The sequence below is a fragment of the Equus caballus genome, chromosome 1 (genome assembly GCF_041296265.1).
Source record: "Equus caballus isolate H_3958 breed thoroughbred chromosome 1, TB-T2T, whole genome shotgun sequence".
Taxonomy (NCBI): Eukaryota; Metazoa; Chordata; class Mammalia; order Perissodactyla; family Equidae; genus Equus; species Equus caballus.
In genome coordinates, this window is record NC_091684.1 from 8,343,372 (window position 1) to 8,359,682 (window position 16,311).

The window sequence follows — 16,311 nt, forward strand, 5'->3', positions numbered from 1 at the left end:
TAATTGCTCCTTAATATGAAGGGATTCCGCCAATATCCCCTTTTTCTGTTCTGGGGTTGCTAGAAATGAGCACTTTGTTCTTTCCGGCGTGGGAGGATTTGGTTGAGCTCTGTAATCAGCAAAGTGGGAATAATGTCTTTTTTCATGTGTTCTCGGCCCCTCCTCGCGCCTTCCGGCCATCCTTTCCTCCTTAGGAGATTTGAGATGCTCTCTTATTTGCGGTCCCCCTCCTTCCTCCCAGTGTCAGAGGGGTGCTGTACCTTCTATGAAAGCTTTGAAAGGCTCCCTCTTTCCTCCAAACTTTCCACTGCGCCTGTGTTCGCTGTAAACACTTATGAAATTGTTCAGTTGTATCATTCCCCAAGCACTTCTTTCTAACGTCAGCCCTCATTTTTCTGGAAAGGCAGGCTTTTATTCCTAAGAACTGGAGACAGCAGGGAGTGAGGCGATAACAGTACGTCCTACTAAAATATTTGGGCCACAATGTCCACTAATATAGCTTTTAATGCTTTTTTTAAAAGCAATGTTTTCTAGAAATCAGCTCATGACAGGAAGGAAAGCGTGCTTGCATCTTTTTGTGCTCAGCCACGGAGCTTCCACGGCTAGCTGCTCATTCAGACTCTCTGCTCGTTTACTGGATACTTGAGAGGCACGCTTTGCCCTTCCAGAAGAACTTTCTCTGTCTTCTTGGATTAACCGAGCCACCCTTGCCCACCCCAAACACGGCGGGATAAAGTCCTTAGCAAAGAGTTTGAGGGCACAGGTAGGGTCCCTTTCAGAAATGGACAAGGGAGCCCATGTTTGGCATCAAGCTGCACCATCCAACCAGAGATGGTGGTTGCAGGACCAGCCCTGCTGAACAGGGCAGCCAGCACTTGTCAGTTCAACAGAGACTCTGAATTAAAAAGAGAAACAAGGGGGCTCCACACGGCCAGCGCTCCTGGGCACTCTTGTCCCCATGAGGTGTAGCTGCTCTTCCCAGAACCCCAGCTTCCCAGCCTTTGTCTCTCCTGACCCATCCCTGCACCTGGGCTCCTTCAGAGGCCTATCTGCGGGCTACTGGGGCCCCAAGGGCTTTCGAGGTCCTGTTCCCCAGGGCTCAGCTCTGAGGTGTTATATTAGTCAGGGTTCTTCATAGAAACAGAACCAATAGGATAGATAGATATGAGGAGATTTATTATAGGAATTGGCTCACGTGATTACAGAGGCCACGAAGTCCCACACTTTTCTGTCTACAAGCTGGAGAACCAGGAACGCTGGCAGTATAATTTAGTCTGAGTCCAAAGGCCGGAGAACTAGGGGCTGACGGCAGGAGTCTTGGTCCAAATCCGAAGGCCCACGAACGAGGAGCGCTGATGTCCGAGGGCAGGAGAAGATGCATGCGCGGCTCACAGAGAGAGAACCTGCCCTTCCTCCGCCTTCTCTTCAGTTCGGGCCCTCAGGAGATTGGATGATGCCCACCCGCACGGGGAGAGGTGGTCTTCTCTACTCAGTCTACCATTCGAATGTCAATGTCTTCCAGAGACACCTCACAGACACACCCAGAAATAAGGTTTCACCAGCTCTCGGGCAGCCTTAGCCCAATCAAGTGGACACACGGTCTCTAGAAATCCCCAAATTCAAGTTACGTCTAGTGCATAGCTGAGATATTTCCAAGAACCCTAGGGGAGGAAGGAAAAGGGAAAGACAGGAGAAATGATAAGGAAAGGAGAAAGAAAACATTGTCAACCTACTTGGTGCCAGGCAGTAGGTCTGATACTTTGCACACTGAGCATTATTTAATCCCCCGACCACCTCACACAGCGTGATTTACTGTCTCCAATTTTGGAGGAACTGAGAGTCAGGGAGTTTGGGTGACTTACCCAACGAGTAAGTGTGGAGATGGCAGCCCAATTCTGCCTGACTGACAAGGCTGGCTTCTTTACAGAGGGCATTTGCGTTTCCAAGACTCAGGCCGCGCTGCCAGTCTGAGTCTGTCCGGATGGTCCAGCCCCCCATCCAGAGTTCTATGCACTGAGGAAAATGAATGATGGGCCTCTAAGAGCTTCTCCAGGTGAGAAACCTCCAGCCATATAAGTTGAGTTCCAACTCAGGCCCAGCTGGAACAGACCTAGAGGAGCATAGAAAGAGGGCCCCAGTATCCTTGTTTCGTTGGAGACAGTGCGGTTCAGCGGGACTTCGTGAGAATCAGGGCTCCACTCTACGACCTTGGCAAGTCAAACTCAACGCGCCTCAGTTTTCTACTCTGTAAAATGGAAAAATGATATTTATTAAGCCATTCCAAAGCCGTTAAAGAATAAAATGTATACTAGGTGTGAAAGTCCTTTTAAAAGAACAATACAGCAAGAATACGTAGTGTTTGCATCAGTTATGACAACATCCCATATGGTAATAAAGCCATTGTTGTGTACGGCTTCACATTCTTGTGACGTAGGCAGGGCAGGCATTTGCGTCTCCACTTAGCAGATGTAGAAACTGAGGGTCAGGAAGGCTAAGTTACACGATTGGGAGACGCTGTAGGAGCCTGCCTTCTGAGTCCTCGTCATCTGCCTCTCCCTCACCATCACCTACCTAAGACATCCTGAAGGGCCAAGGGCTGGCAAGGCCATGGTTTGATCTGCTTGTGGTCTAAAATGTCACCGAAAGAGGCTACTAGCTGTGGCCAGGCATTGCTGGGCTCCAATCAGAAAAGAGTGTGTGGCTGGCTGGACACAGCCCATTATCACTAATGGAGAGCAAAAGCCACTAAAAGAGCTTGTGCTGCTGGTGGCAGGGTGCAGAGTGTCACCTTCAGACAAGAGGGGGAAGTGACAAATGTGAGTACCCCTCAGCTGGGGCTCAGCAAATGAATTTACTACCTCTTGTCTCAAAGTGCTGGTCTCGTTTCCATGGAATAACATTTATTTCAGTTTGATGGATGAGGCATAAATCAACTTCTCTGTATTTGCTGGGTGTGCTATACTGTTTCTTTAAAAAAAAGAAGTTTGAAAGGTAATTCTTCCCAGACCTGGATTAATGATTCCACGTCTCCTATTACCAGGGTTTGTAACACCAGGATTGACAGCTGTTTTAGTGCTCCCCGGCTGGGAACGGTTTGTTTAACAAACACGGCAGGACATATACACGCTCCCCTGGCTGCCTGCTCTCATTCCCATCTCGTAGGATGGCACTGTGCCCACTCACAAGCCGGCAGCTCCCTGCCCTTGGGCAGAGGTGCCAGGGAATTGGGGCTGTAAACTGGCAGCGAGCAGAACACGAAGGTGCCTGGCTTTTCCTTTGCCTGAAGTCACTCGGTGCCCCCAGCAGCCCAGGGGCCCTGCATCCTCTTCATATGCATGTCTCCAAAAAGGAATACGATTAACAATTGTCACTAGCATGTACTGAGTGTTTATTATGGGCCAGACATGATGTTAAACAAGCACTTTAGATTCTTTCTCTCATTTAAGCTTCACAGCAACTCTCGCAGTTTCTCAGATAGACAATATTATTGCCTCCATTCTACAGGCGAAGAAGTGAGACTCAGAGAGTTTAAATAACCTGTCAGACATCTCGAAGCTGTAAGTGGCAGAGCCAGGAGAGACCCAAGGATGGGACCAAACAGTTCACAGGAGGGAAAAGTCAAGTGGCAATAAATATATGAAAAAGCTAAAGATTAGAATGAATAAATTAAAATGAAGGCAACACTGGTTTACCATATCTTATCGTTCAAATTAGCAAGCAAATAAATACTTCTTACAGTAATAGTCAACGCTGATCTGGTGAATTAGAGGTGGCCACAAATTCCTTGACTTTCCTCCTGTAGAGAAATAGCGTCTCAGTGCCTGCCCCTTGAACCTGGGTGGGCTCTGTAACTGCTTTGACAATAGAATATGGCAGGAGTGATGCTGTGCCTTGAAAGACTGGCAGCTTCCACCTTCCCTCTCTGGGAACACGGGCTCCTCTGTGGCGCCCTGAGCCACCCTGCAGGGGAGACCATGTGAACAGGCCCTGAGACCACATGCAGAGGGCAAGGGATTCCAGGCTTCCAGCCACCCCTGCCACAGTGTGGGACATGTGGGGAAGCCATCTTGGACCCTCCAAACCAGACCAGCTGCCTGTTTAAAAACCTCTAAGAAACCCCAGTCAATGCTGCATGGGGCAAAAACACTGGCCAACTGAGCCCTGCCTGAATTCCTGACCCACAAAATTGTGAGAGATAATAAAATGGCCACAACTTTAAGTCGCTGAGGGGGTGGGGGGGTAGTTTGTTCTGCAGCGGCTATAATGGGAAGAGAGGGTGAACTGGAGCGTTGAAAGCTCTCTTGGACCCCATAGGAGCAGGGTACATTGAGGCGAACTTCCTAGAAAGCAATTTGGTCATACGTACCTAAGTAGGAGGCTTAGAATGTTCATTTCCACCCATTCTGAGGAATCTATTCTAAGTAAATAACCCAAAATGTAGGCAACATTTTATAAAGATTTCATTTCAGCTTTATTTGTATTAACATAAAATTAGAACAATCCAGATGTAAAACATGACGGAAAAGTTATAGCATGATAAAATGTTGTCATGTTCCATAGCATTTTAAAAAATTGTCTAAGAGCTTTTGACGACAGCAGAAGGGGCTCTAAATTGTTTTGTTTAATTTTTTCTTTTTGAGGAAGATTAGCCCTGAGCTCACATCTGCCACCAATCCTCCTCTTTTTGCTGAGGAAGACTGGCCCTGAGCTAACATCCGTGCCCATCTTCCTCTATTTTGGACGTGGGATGCCCCCACAGCATGGCTGGACAAGCAGTGTGCAGGTCCTTATCCAGGATCCGAGCCTGTGAACCCTGGGCTGCCGAAGCAGAATGTGCAAACTTAACCGCTGCACCACCAGACCAGCCCTTAAATTGTGTTTTTAACAGCGCTTATAAACGTGAAAAATACATACATATACGAATGCTGTAAAGAAATATGCCCCCAAGACAAATCATAGTTGCCTCTAGGTAATGGGATTATGAGGAATTTTTCCCCCTAATTCTTCAAACTTTTCTCTGTTTTCCAAGTTGTTTATAACGAGACTGCATTATTTTTTTCTTATGAGAAAATAGAATAAAAACAAACAAACAAAAACTAAGGAGGAGGGAAGCCTTTGAAACTAATACTAAGTGAGAGAATATTGAATGCAAGTGGGCAGTGGCGCGGAGAAAGCCTTTCACCCAAACACAAGCTGTAAGATATGCAGGTTGACTTTCTAAGAAAGAAACTCGTCTTTCCAAGGATACCACGAATTTACGCTTAACGTGTCAAGGTTTGAGCAAAGAGATCTTGGGAAGGTTTACAGGTTGGTGAGAGCCGCTGGGTCCAAAGGTCTCTTTGTTCAGGAAGCCCCCGTCCACTGGCCCACCCCGAGCAGGAAGTGCTCCAACCCCCAATCCCAACCCAGCTCTGCGTTTCCACAGCACTGATCCGCCTTATTTATTTAACCAAGTTTAGTGAGCGCTGACTCCTGCCAGACTCTGTGCTTGGCACAGAGATACAACTGGTGGGGGCAGTTCTTGCCTTCAGGGCATTTACAATCTAGTCTCAGGGCCCTTGGCACCTTCTAGGTTGCGCTATATGCTGTGTCCGTGGCTTATCTCCTCCAGCAGCCTGCAAGGTGCCCGAGGGCGGCATCATCCATGTCAGACACTGTTCCGTGTTCCCAGGGTGCCCAGGCTGGGGCCGGGCACACAGCAGACACCTGTTAGAAGTTTTTGGAAGGAATGATGCATCAAACGCCCTGCCCACTTCTCTGTATTGTTGTTAGAGTCAAATGTGCTAAAGCACATGAAATGTTGTGTAAATGGAAATCTAACAGATAGACAGGGAGTATTAGAGTTATTAATTACATAGAACAAAAAACACCGAGCATCTTCACATAAGGGGGGAAATATTCCCTCATGTGCATTTGTCTGAGAAGCAATCCTGCTTCTAAATAAGACTTTTTCCAAAAAGTGGGAGCAGAGAAAACAGATGATTGGTCTCCAGAATGTCAGTTCCCGGGCGGAAGCTGATCAGAGCGCACGTCTGAGCCTTGATTGCTCTTGCTCTTGTTCTGTTGTGGCAACCTTTAATAACAGCCCTGATGAAAAGGGTAAGTGTCATAAGCAAACGGCAAGGACTGATGAAATTCCACAAGCATTGTTGCATGCCAAACATAATACTTATTCTTCCTTTGTATCTGTGAATATTTTCCAAGACATAATCCCTTCTTCTAGTTTATAGGAAGATCCTTCAATCATAAAATCAGCAGAAGGGCAGATAGGGAGCGTTGGCCCTCCGACTGCCATGTGCCTAAGTTTCATCTCCGGGATCTGTTCACAGTGCAGATCCTAGACCCCACCCAGAGAGTCTTAGCTGGTCTGCGGGTGGGTGCGGGTGGGCATTCCCACGCAGGTGGTGCCAGGACCTCAGGTTGAGAAACTGCCATCTGGGGATCTGCCGATTTGGCGGGTCTCCAGGGGTAAGCTGGTTAGGTGGATGAAGAACAGAGTAGGGATAATAAACTGAGTTTTTAAAATAAGATTTTATATATTCATTTATTTGTTTATCCACTTGTTCATTTATTTTCCACAAACATTTATTTAAAGCCAATTATGTGCCATGATAAAGACTGAAACAACACAATGGAGGTCACTGGCAACCTGAGGGACATTCCTCTAGGAGGATGGGGCAGAAGCCAGATTGCTGTGGGCTAAGTGGGAGAGGAGGAAATGGAGCCCATGAGTGTGGTGACTTTTGTATAAAGCTTCGTTGTGAAGATGAGGATAGGGGAGACAGAGAGAGAAGGGAAGAAGAGAGGGAGGGAGGAAGGGAGAGGAGAAGACAGAAGACAACACACAGAAGAAGGATCCAGGATTTCTTAAAGATGGGTAGACCAAAGGGAACTTGAGTGTGTTTAACTGTTGACGGGAAGGGGCCAATAGGAAGGGAGAGGCTGACGATCCAGGAGGGGGCAGAGATAGAGCTTAGAATGAGTCCCTCAGAAAGCAGGATGGGATGGAACCCAGAGCCCGTGCGAGGAACTGGCCTGAGAAAAACAGCTGATCTCCATCTTAGCATAATGGTTAAACAGTGGTCACGTTCTGGCTCTGCCACATGCTAAATGTGTGGCCCCAGGCAAGTGTCTTAACCTCTCTTTACCTCAGTTTCTTCACCTGTAAAATGGAGATGACACTAGCACCCACATCATGGGGTTATTATGAGGAGCAGCAAAGTAACACATGTCGATACTTCATGGTAAGCACCATATAAGCAGTAGCTGTTGATATTATTACTAAAACAGGAGAAAATGAGGAGAGGATGGGTGAAGTCAGGTCGGTCTGTAGGGTTGGTCATGTTCCTGCCTGAGGGCTTCTGTTTTCTCTGTGAGGAAACAGAGACGGTCTGCTGGGAGGAGAGGCCACCTCGGAACAGTTGAGCACATGTTTGAGGAGGGGGCGGAAATTCAAAGTGGTCTTCTCTGAGAGGTGGAGAAGGAGCCACCCTAAAAAAGGCCGTGGGCTTCAGGACCAGTGTTGAGGCCCAGCTGAGGTTAGCCACCACCAAGAACAGGCTCCAACCTGCTGGGGGTGTGACACCCCCGGGGAGCAGCCCAGGGCCAGGCAGGGTCATGGCACAGAGTTGGTCTATCTGCGGTGGGGCCTGTGCTAGTGGGGAGGATGACAGACTCCCTTTGCCTCACCTCTCTGGTTTCCTTCTGCTCTGCAGCTCAGGGACACATGGCCATCAGCAAACCGACATGTGGGTCCCTCAGGACAAGGCGTGCAAACCACTCAGGCTAAACGATGGACCCCGCCAGCAAAGAACTCATGTGTCAACCCATGGTTCTGAGTTAGCAGCAGTTCCCAAGGGCTTGAGACACTGTCCACAAAATGAGTGAAAAATCACCTCGTGGTCCCAAAGTGAAGCTCTGATTCTCCTACTGGAGGCAAGGCTGACAACAATACAATTTCTTTAAATTAAATCTTTTTGTTTAATTTCTTTTCACTTGGTTACTTTTGTTTTATATGCACATTAGATGTTCCTATGTCAATAACACTCCAAGAAATGCTTAGTGTAACTCTAGCCTTCAGACTTCTCTTTTTTGTTTACAGCACAGGACAACGACCCTGAGTGACGTGATGGAGGCTGACAGCTATAGAGCTGCGTAACAAGCATCACTTTGTGCACACAACTCCTGAGGGCCAGGATGAAAACTTTGTCCCCCAGAACATCTGAACTGTAACATGTGCTTGACAAAAACGTCTGATTGGATGATTCATATGGAACAAAGTCTCGTATATCAAACACACCCTCCACTCCATTTCAAAAGAGCTTTCACTGCTCACCACTTAACATTAGACTAATACGGCTCAGCATTTGTGTGGTTCATCTATGTTTTCAAAATACATGCAAATGTTTAATTAAGCAGTAAATATCTATCTTCTTTCTTTCAAAAAGAGCTTAAAATAAGGTTTGTCAAAACATGATTTCAATTTGATCACCTGCCTTTTGAAGTCAAATCTCTCCAACTTCAGTAAAGTGTGAGATTGAGGCAATTATCTGAATTATTCAGGAAGCAGAATTTTGGCCTAAATCATCGCATTCCTAGAGAACAAAGAATATCTGTCAGTTCAGCCAAAAAGCAGAAAAATTGAACACGTTGCTCTTTTTCTACATGGTATAGCATATATGCTGCCTTATTTTCTCTGAGCTAATTGGCTAATGAATTCTGTTTGACCCTGTACAAAGATGGAGAAAAATCTTAAGAAGATGAAGCTGAGAAGTTAAAGATTCCTTCTTTTTCAAAAGTTGGAGAGATTTATATTTACCAAAGATTATTGTGCCTTAGGTTTCTGGTGCCAAATTGGAACTTTCTGAAGAATAGCGTTCAAGTCTTTTCTTAGTTCTCCAGTCATATTTCAGTTCAGTTAGCCCTATTCTCATTCATACCTTATCACCTGAAAACTATTCCATAAATATAGAAGGAATTGTAGAGAATTATTTTATATGCAGGTTTCGTATTCTTTACAAGCGATATGGCATCTGAGAAGTGACTCGTAAAGTTTATAGATTATGACAACATACTTTAGGGTGAAAACCAGCTTTGTGTAAAAAGCCTGTGACCCCAGAAATGGTGAGTTTAGCCAGGAGCACTGGATATCCTATTATGTTCATTAAAACAAAAAGTTTCCTCCTAAGGCAAGTTTGACTTTGAATAAAGTCAAATAAACCTCCGTTGGAGGAAGGGAGGTGTGGGGGTGGATCGTGTTTTGCTTATTTCTTTTCAAATAAAACAAGAGATCACCAATTAATTAGGATTTGAAAGAACAGAAGTACTCTCGGCATTTCTAATTTTGAGATTTTCAAAGTGCAAGTCCTTTTAGACTTAGAAAGCTTATGTGGTAACACAATCTGTTCAGAATAAAGTCTAGGTGGAGTTCGGGTCTCTGTCCTCGAGTTCGTCCAAAGGAAGGAATAGGAAGGTGCGATTATGTGCAAACTGGAGCCACCACGGCTGGGTCAACGCCTCCCCCAGAGGATGAGCCATCAGCTGACTCATCTTGATTTCCATGCTGCTGACACCTGCTCTGAGCACCCGTCCTGTTTCCATGGTAACCAAGGGAAAGCATCCTTGTCCACATACTTTTGGAACCTCATTAAATCAGGCAGCAGGACAGCAGCTGTGTTCTCCATGCGTCCCTCTGACAGCCATGGACTAATTTCACGATGCTCAGGTGATTTTGGGCACTTTCTAGGCCAGACTATTGAGAATGTGTAGATAGTGAGACAGATGGCAGAATAAATAAATATTGCCAAAGTGTTTAATGCACACAAATTTTCTGAAAGGTGCGAACCAACAATGGCAATTTTATTGACTGGGGCAATTTGAAGCCAAATAATAAATATGAAGGGGATGGAAGCTCTTGGAAAATGTTAACTTGAGACACTCTTCTGATGATAATAATCTCTTGGGAAAATAGTACTTCACAAGTATCGCTAATGTGGTTCTAAAGCAGCTGGTGCCCCAAAATGTGGAGATGTCAAATACAGAACTTTCTTTCTCCTCCCCACACTCTTATTGTTTGCTGGATTCAGGAAAATCTGAAGGAAGGTCACTTTACACACACACATACACACAGATATAGATGTTTCATTAAACTGATAAGTCAGTCCAAAGCCCAATTTACACCAAAGTGACATGTGGATTTAACAAATACTGAGTTAATAGACAGATTTTTCCCACTGCTTTTCTCCCAAGGATGCCTGAAAATATGCATTCAGTTGAAAGCAGTCTGGGATACCTTGACTGGCCCAGAACAAACATGTCTCGTCGATTTCTAAAGATAATCCAAAATCTCTTCAAGATGATGATGGCAGAGCAAGTGTTAGACTAACCGGTTTTAATGGAGATGTCTGACAGCCGGGAAGAGAATCCCAGGGCTTCTGTGGTCCTTGTGCAGGATAGAGTAGCAGCTTCTTCCCCAGAGCCGGAGCCCGACTCCCTGGGGTCCAAGCCCTGCCCTGCTGCTGCCAGGGGAACGGGCTCGGGCAAGTTGTTTAATTTATCAGTGCCACTGCTTCACCTACAAGCTGGAGACAATAATGGTCCCTACCTCCTCGAGCCATTCTGAGGATGGATTGAATTCGCATCTGACCTGCGCTTAGATCAGTGCCTGCTGCACGTTAAGTGCTGCTTAGGGAGGGGTTAGCCAATTGGAGTTTTCCTGCTGTCATCGCCAGACTGTACGAGTATTGTCTATTTCATATGCTAATTCCAATTTTCCCATGTAGCAGTTACAAACAAATGGCTTGGCTTTGGAGAAAGTTAGACCTGTGCCTGAGCCTCTGATCTTCTGCGAACTTACTAGCCACGTCATCTTGTGTAGTGACTTACCTCCCTTGGCTTCAGTTTGCTCACCTGCAATAGCAGAACCCGTCACCATGGGGTTCTGAGGATGAAATGAGTGAGCACTCACCCGGTGCCTGGCCCAGAGGAAGAGCTCAGTCCCTGAAAGCTTTCACGATCAAGCCATTCTTGGTATTAAGGAGTCGTTGCTTGTGAAAACCACGTTAAAATCTTTGGGAAGCTAGGCTTTGTCTTATCTGACAGGGAAGAAAACAAATACCATGGAGTGAGGTAGTGGCTGAATAGATTCTGGATTGCGCATATGATTTTTGAAGGCAGGAAAGAGATTCCTCCTAGAGAAATTGGCACGTGACCTTTTTTGTGTGGATTTAGCCCTTATAGGAGTTTCTATAACTTTCACCCTCAAAAATTGCATAGTAAAATGTTCTCTGTGTTAGAAGAGGTCAAGAATTGTGTAAACCTTTGTGTAATTAGTTAGGATCAGAATACCATTAACAAATATGTCAAGAGTTGGAGCTGTCAATGCATATCCCAATTCTCTATCTCTGTAATGAAAAAAGATGTCCCTTACTGGGTGTTGTCCAATATATGAAATTTCATTGTTACTCTGAAATTGGGTGATAGTCATACATAATCAATTAAAATTCCACTACGCAGAATAGAAAGTCCCTACTTTGAGGATGTGGGGTCCAAGGTCCAAGAATGGAGAAACTGAGTTTGGAGGGAGAGAATCTGAAGTGGCCTCAGTGACGCTATAGAGCTTATTGTCCCCCTAACACTTGTTCTTCTTCCTGGAGCTGGGGAATCCTTCTGCTTCCTTCTCGACTCCTCTATGCTGAGCCAGGTTGATTTGGGGGGGAGGGGGGGTGTCTAAAGAGAATTATACCACTTATGTTATTTCAGAATGTGAACAAACATTTGTTGACATGTATCATGCATAAAGCCTTGTGCTAATTGCCAGAGGGAACTCAGAGGTCCATCAGACACCGTTCCCATCCTTGGAGAAGCCTATGGTCAAATGGGAAAGAGAGTCATATATAGTTAGTACGAGGACAGGATGGAAAAGGAGTAGAGTGGAGGAGGGTGAAATACGGGCTGCAGCAGCCCATTCTGCTAAGTTCGAACCTGGTGTGGGAGAGGCTGCCCACACTGACAGCTGCCCCGGGAGTGTGGGCAGCCCTAAAACGCCTGCCACAGGCAGGAGGCAGAACACAGATGAGGCAGAGGCCCTGGCACCCACCACCTTCTGACCTTCCTCCTTCTGCAACAAACTCCCACCTCCATGCTCCCTTTGGGTAGAAATTGCGGGTTTCTATTATTTTGGTATTGCCATTTTCCCCAAAATACGGAAGCAATACATACTTATAGAAACAAAGAAGGAAAAGAAAAACATCACCACCCAAGATGACTATTTGAATCTTGGCCGATTTATTCCTAATCATTTTCTCTGTTTTCATTTCTTTGTGTAGTTTTAATGTACGTGTGATCACACAGTATATTTTTATCCTGATTTTTCACTTAACATCAAAATGAACGCATTTCATGCCTTTATAAAATCTTTGCACACAGCAGTTTATGACTGCATAATGTTCCATTCTACTATAATTTACCTCAACATTCCCTTATTGTTTAGATTGTTTCCTTATCTCTGCTATTGTAAATGATTTGCAAGAAACATTTTTGTGCTTAAAGCGGCATTCCCCAAACTGGTACCTCTTTAAAGATATCCTGTGGGATGTTTTCACAGGTAAGCTTCAAAAAAGAAAGAAAAAAGTCTTCTGTGCTCAAATTACTTTGGGAAAGGCTGGGTTAAAGAAATAAGTTTCTTCCCAGCAGGAATTTTCAGAGCCTTTGCACCAGGTGTATTGTGACTCTCTAACAGGGGCATACACTTCCCAGACCTGGAGGACCGTGGAATCCTTTCTTTTCAAGAATTTATTAGCATGACTGACATTTTTCAATAGAATTAAGACGTAGTTCGTATTTCTTGCAAAAACACATTTGGAGTATCTTTCAGACATATTTTAAATGACTAACGTATCCCTGATATCAAAATCAGACAAGGGCAGCTCCAAATAGGAAAGCTATAGGTCACTCTCTCAAAAACAAAAATGCAAAAGTCCAAGAGAAAATATTAGCAAATCAATTTCTATAGGGTATATAGGGACTAAGAATACAAAGACCATTCACTCTTCTTTTTTTTTTGAGGAAGACTAGCCCTGAACTAACATCTGCCGCCAATTCTCCTCTTTTTGCTGAGGAAGACTGGCCCTGAGCTAACATCCGTGCCCATCTTCCTCTCCTTTCTCTGTGGGACTCCTACCACAGCATGGCTTGCCAAGCGATGCCATGTCTGCACCCGGGATCAGAACTGGCAAACCCCGGCTGCCAAAGCTGAATATGTGAACTTAACTGCTGTGCCACCAGTCTGGCTCCGACCTTTCACTCTTAAGAAAGAAATTAATGTAAATCATTACATTGGAAGATTAAGAAAGAAAATCTCATGATCATCTCAGAAGATATCAAGACATCTACAAAATTCCAGATTTATTCTGGATTTAAATAAAAAGAAACAACTCAGAAAATAGCTATAAAATAAAACTTTAAAAATAACATAGAATATATATTAGAATACAAAAATTAATGTTTAAAGATATTTAAATAAAGATATTTGGACTAAGGTTAAGAATAAAAAAGAATGTCTTCTCTAAGTATCGCTGTTCCACACTACATGGGACATCTGGCTGGTGCAACAGGACAAGAAAAAGGAAATTAAAGACATAAGTACTGGAAACCATATTATTAATAGAGTATATGATTGTTTGCCTAGAAAATCCAGGAGAATCAGATGAATAACTACTAGAGCCAACTTTTAAATTTTATATTCTGGCAATTTTCGAAATAGATACAAGATAAATATAAAAAGTTCAGATGCTTTCCTTTATTACAATGATAACCAGCTAGAAAATATAATGGAAACAGACATCCCATTCACAATGGCAATTAAAAGTACAAAATTTGGGGAATAAATCTGATATACATGTAACTGGTGTGAAAAAATTGACAGAGATTTTAAATCACACCCGGATAGAGAAAGAGCATGTTTTCGAATCAGGAAAGTCAAAGTGGTAAAAATGCCGCTACTCCTCAAAATCTACTTAACACACTTTCTATCACAATCCCAATTTCCTTTTTAGTTTTATGTTTGTTAATTTTTTTAATTTAATAAATCAACACCGGAATTTACCAAAATAAAATTTTAAGAATAACGAAGAACATCTTGAAAATGGTTTCATCTTCTTAGGATAAAGTAGAAGAAAAGGGAAAATTGTGCATCCTGGTGGGAAGTACTTAGTATCTTGATTTAAAATAATGATTTAGAAACATGTTTCTGTTTAAGAGTCCTTGGGAAAGTCCAATAATCATTAACTGAACAGAAATGTTTAGTTAACATTCTACGTTAGCTAGGGGAGAGTGACACTAATAGCTACTTGACTAAACAAGAAAAGTTTCAAAAGGAGAAAGAGGAAACAATAGTGAAAAATCAGCAGTAAGCATGTACACAGAAGGATAAAAAAAGTAGATATTTAAAGGCTATATTATTATGTCAAATTAAAAAAAATTAAAAGCAATCAAACATTGGCTAAAAATCTTGTAAATTAACAACCATAGTCCTAGTTAATCATTAGATCAAACAGCAAATTGAAGAGAAAGAGCAAAGCACTTAGAAAATCATGAAGAGAACACTCTATTCTAAAGACCTATAGTACACAACTAAAAGCTGTAAAGAAAATCTATAGATTTAAATATTTAGCTATCAAAGATGAAAATTAAAGAAAAAATAAAAAGATAAAATAATAAAAATAAAGAAACCAGATATTAGAAAAGGAACTATAAAATAAGTGAAAAGAAGCTAGACAGTGGGAATTTATTAATTTAAAAGATAAAATTAATGAAAAAGAAAATTATAGCATCAAAGACAGTAGAAAGATGAATTAATCCAAAAGCTGTTTCTTTGGAAAGAACACTAAAAAAGAAAAATTCCTTTCAAGTTTGATTAAGGAAAAGAGAGCGAGAGAGGAAAAAAGAGAAAAAGATGAGAAATTCTACGAGAAATTGAAAAAAAAATATGGCAGAATATTGCATGTTAATACTATGGCAAATACTTTGAAAATGTACAGGAAAAAAATTAACTGTAAATTATCTAAACTGACTCAATAAAAAGCGGAAATCTTGAACAGACCAATTGCCATAGAAGAAATTGTAAAGCTGCTTGAAGATGTGCCACTAAGAAACATACAGACCAAGGTGGGTTCACAGCGGAGTTTTATCTAACTTCTAAAAATCACATAAGTTAATATAATGCAAACTATTCTAGGCTAGACATAAAGAAAGAAACGTCCCAATTAAATTTATGAAATTTGCATACATTTAATACCAAAATCTGATAAAGAATTGCCAAAAACGACAATTATAGTCAGATTTAACTTATGAAAATCAATGTAAAAATTCTAAATAAATGTCAGCAAATAGAATCTATCAATGTATCAAAAGAATAATAAATTTTTATCACAAAGGGCTTTTGTGGGAAAGCAAGAGAGATTCAACAACTCCACAATTGTCAACATCATCCATTACATGGGTAGATTAAAGCAGTAAAACATCTGATCGAATCAACAGATGCTAGAAAGGCATTTGACAAAATGTAATAGTAATTTCATTCCTAATAAAAATTTTAAGTAAAATGTAAAGAAAAGGAATAATTTAATAACTATATTATTTTCTTGTTTACTAAACTATTATTTACTAAATTATTTAATAAAGACTATTAGCAAAAATAAATAGCAAATACATCCTATAAGAAGAAAATTTCAAACAATTTCAATTAAATTAGAAATCAGACAGTGATGCCTGCCATTGCTGTTATCATTAAGCATTGTCTTAAAGGTTTTAGCAAAAGCAATACGACAGGCATTGTGGGTCAAATTGTTTGTCTCCCCGACAAGATGTTGCAGTCCTCACCCCCAGTATCGGTAAGGATGACCTTATTTGGGAATAGGGTCTTTGCAGATAATCAAGTCAAGGTGAGCTTATGAGCAGGGGCCTTAATCCAATATGACTGATGTCCTTATAAAAAGAGGAAATTTGGACACAGACATGCACACAGGGAGAACGCCATGTGAAGATGAAGAGAGATCGGGGTGATGCTTCTACAAGCCAAGGAACACCTAAGATTGCCAGAAAAACACCAGAACCTAGGAGAGGGGCCTGGAACAGACTCTCCCTCACATCCTGAGAAGGAACCAAGCCTGCCAACACCTTGACCTGAGACTTCTAGCTCCCAGAACTGGGAGACAATACATTTCTGCTGTTTCAGCCACTCATTTTATGAGACTTTGTTACAGCAACCCTAGCGAACTAATACCACAGGAAAATGAAATAATTGGTATAACC

At 42.7% G+C, this 16,311-nt stretch overlaps 1 long non-coding RNA gene across 11 annotated transcripts in view; it reads right to left on the reverse strand.

Moving 5' to 3' along the window:
* Nucleotides 1-1,150: 1,150 nt before the first annotated feature.
* Nucleotides 1,151-16,311, reverse strand: part of LOC102150668 (uncharacterized) — a 42,070-nt gene continuing 26,909 nt past the window's right edge. For 2 of the 11 annotated variants that reach the window (XR_011433338.1, XR_011433301.1), the window contains 4 exons: nucleotides 10,967-11,093; nucleotides 8,496-8,594; nucleotides 1,863-2,245; nucleotides 1,156-1,661 (listed from right to left, as the gene is read on the reverse strand). This is a non-coding gene — a long non-coding RNA (uncharacterized lncRNA). Of the gene's footprint in view, nucleotides 1,662-1,862; nucleotides 2,246-3,736; nucleotides 3,797-5,565; nucleotides 5,707-8,491; nucleotides 8,595-10,966; nucleotides 11,094-16,311 lie in introns of all 11 variants that reach the window. The other 9 variants (XR_011433319.1, XR_011433343.1, XR_011433328.1 and 6 more) reach the window with 9 other exon arrangements.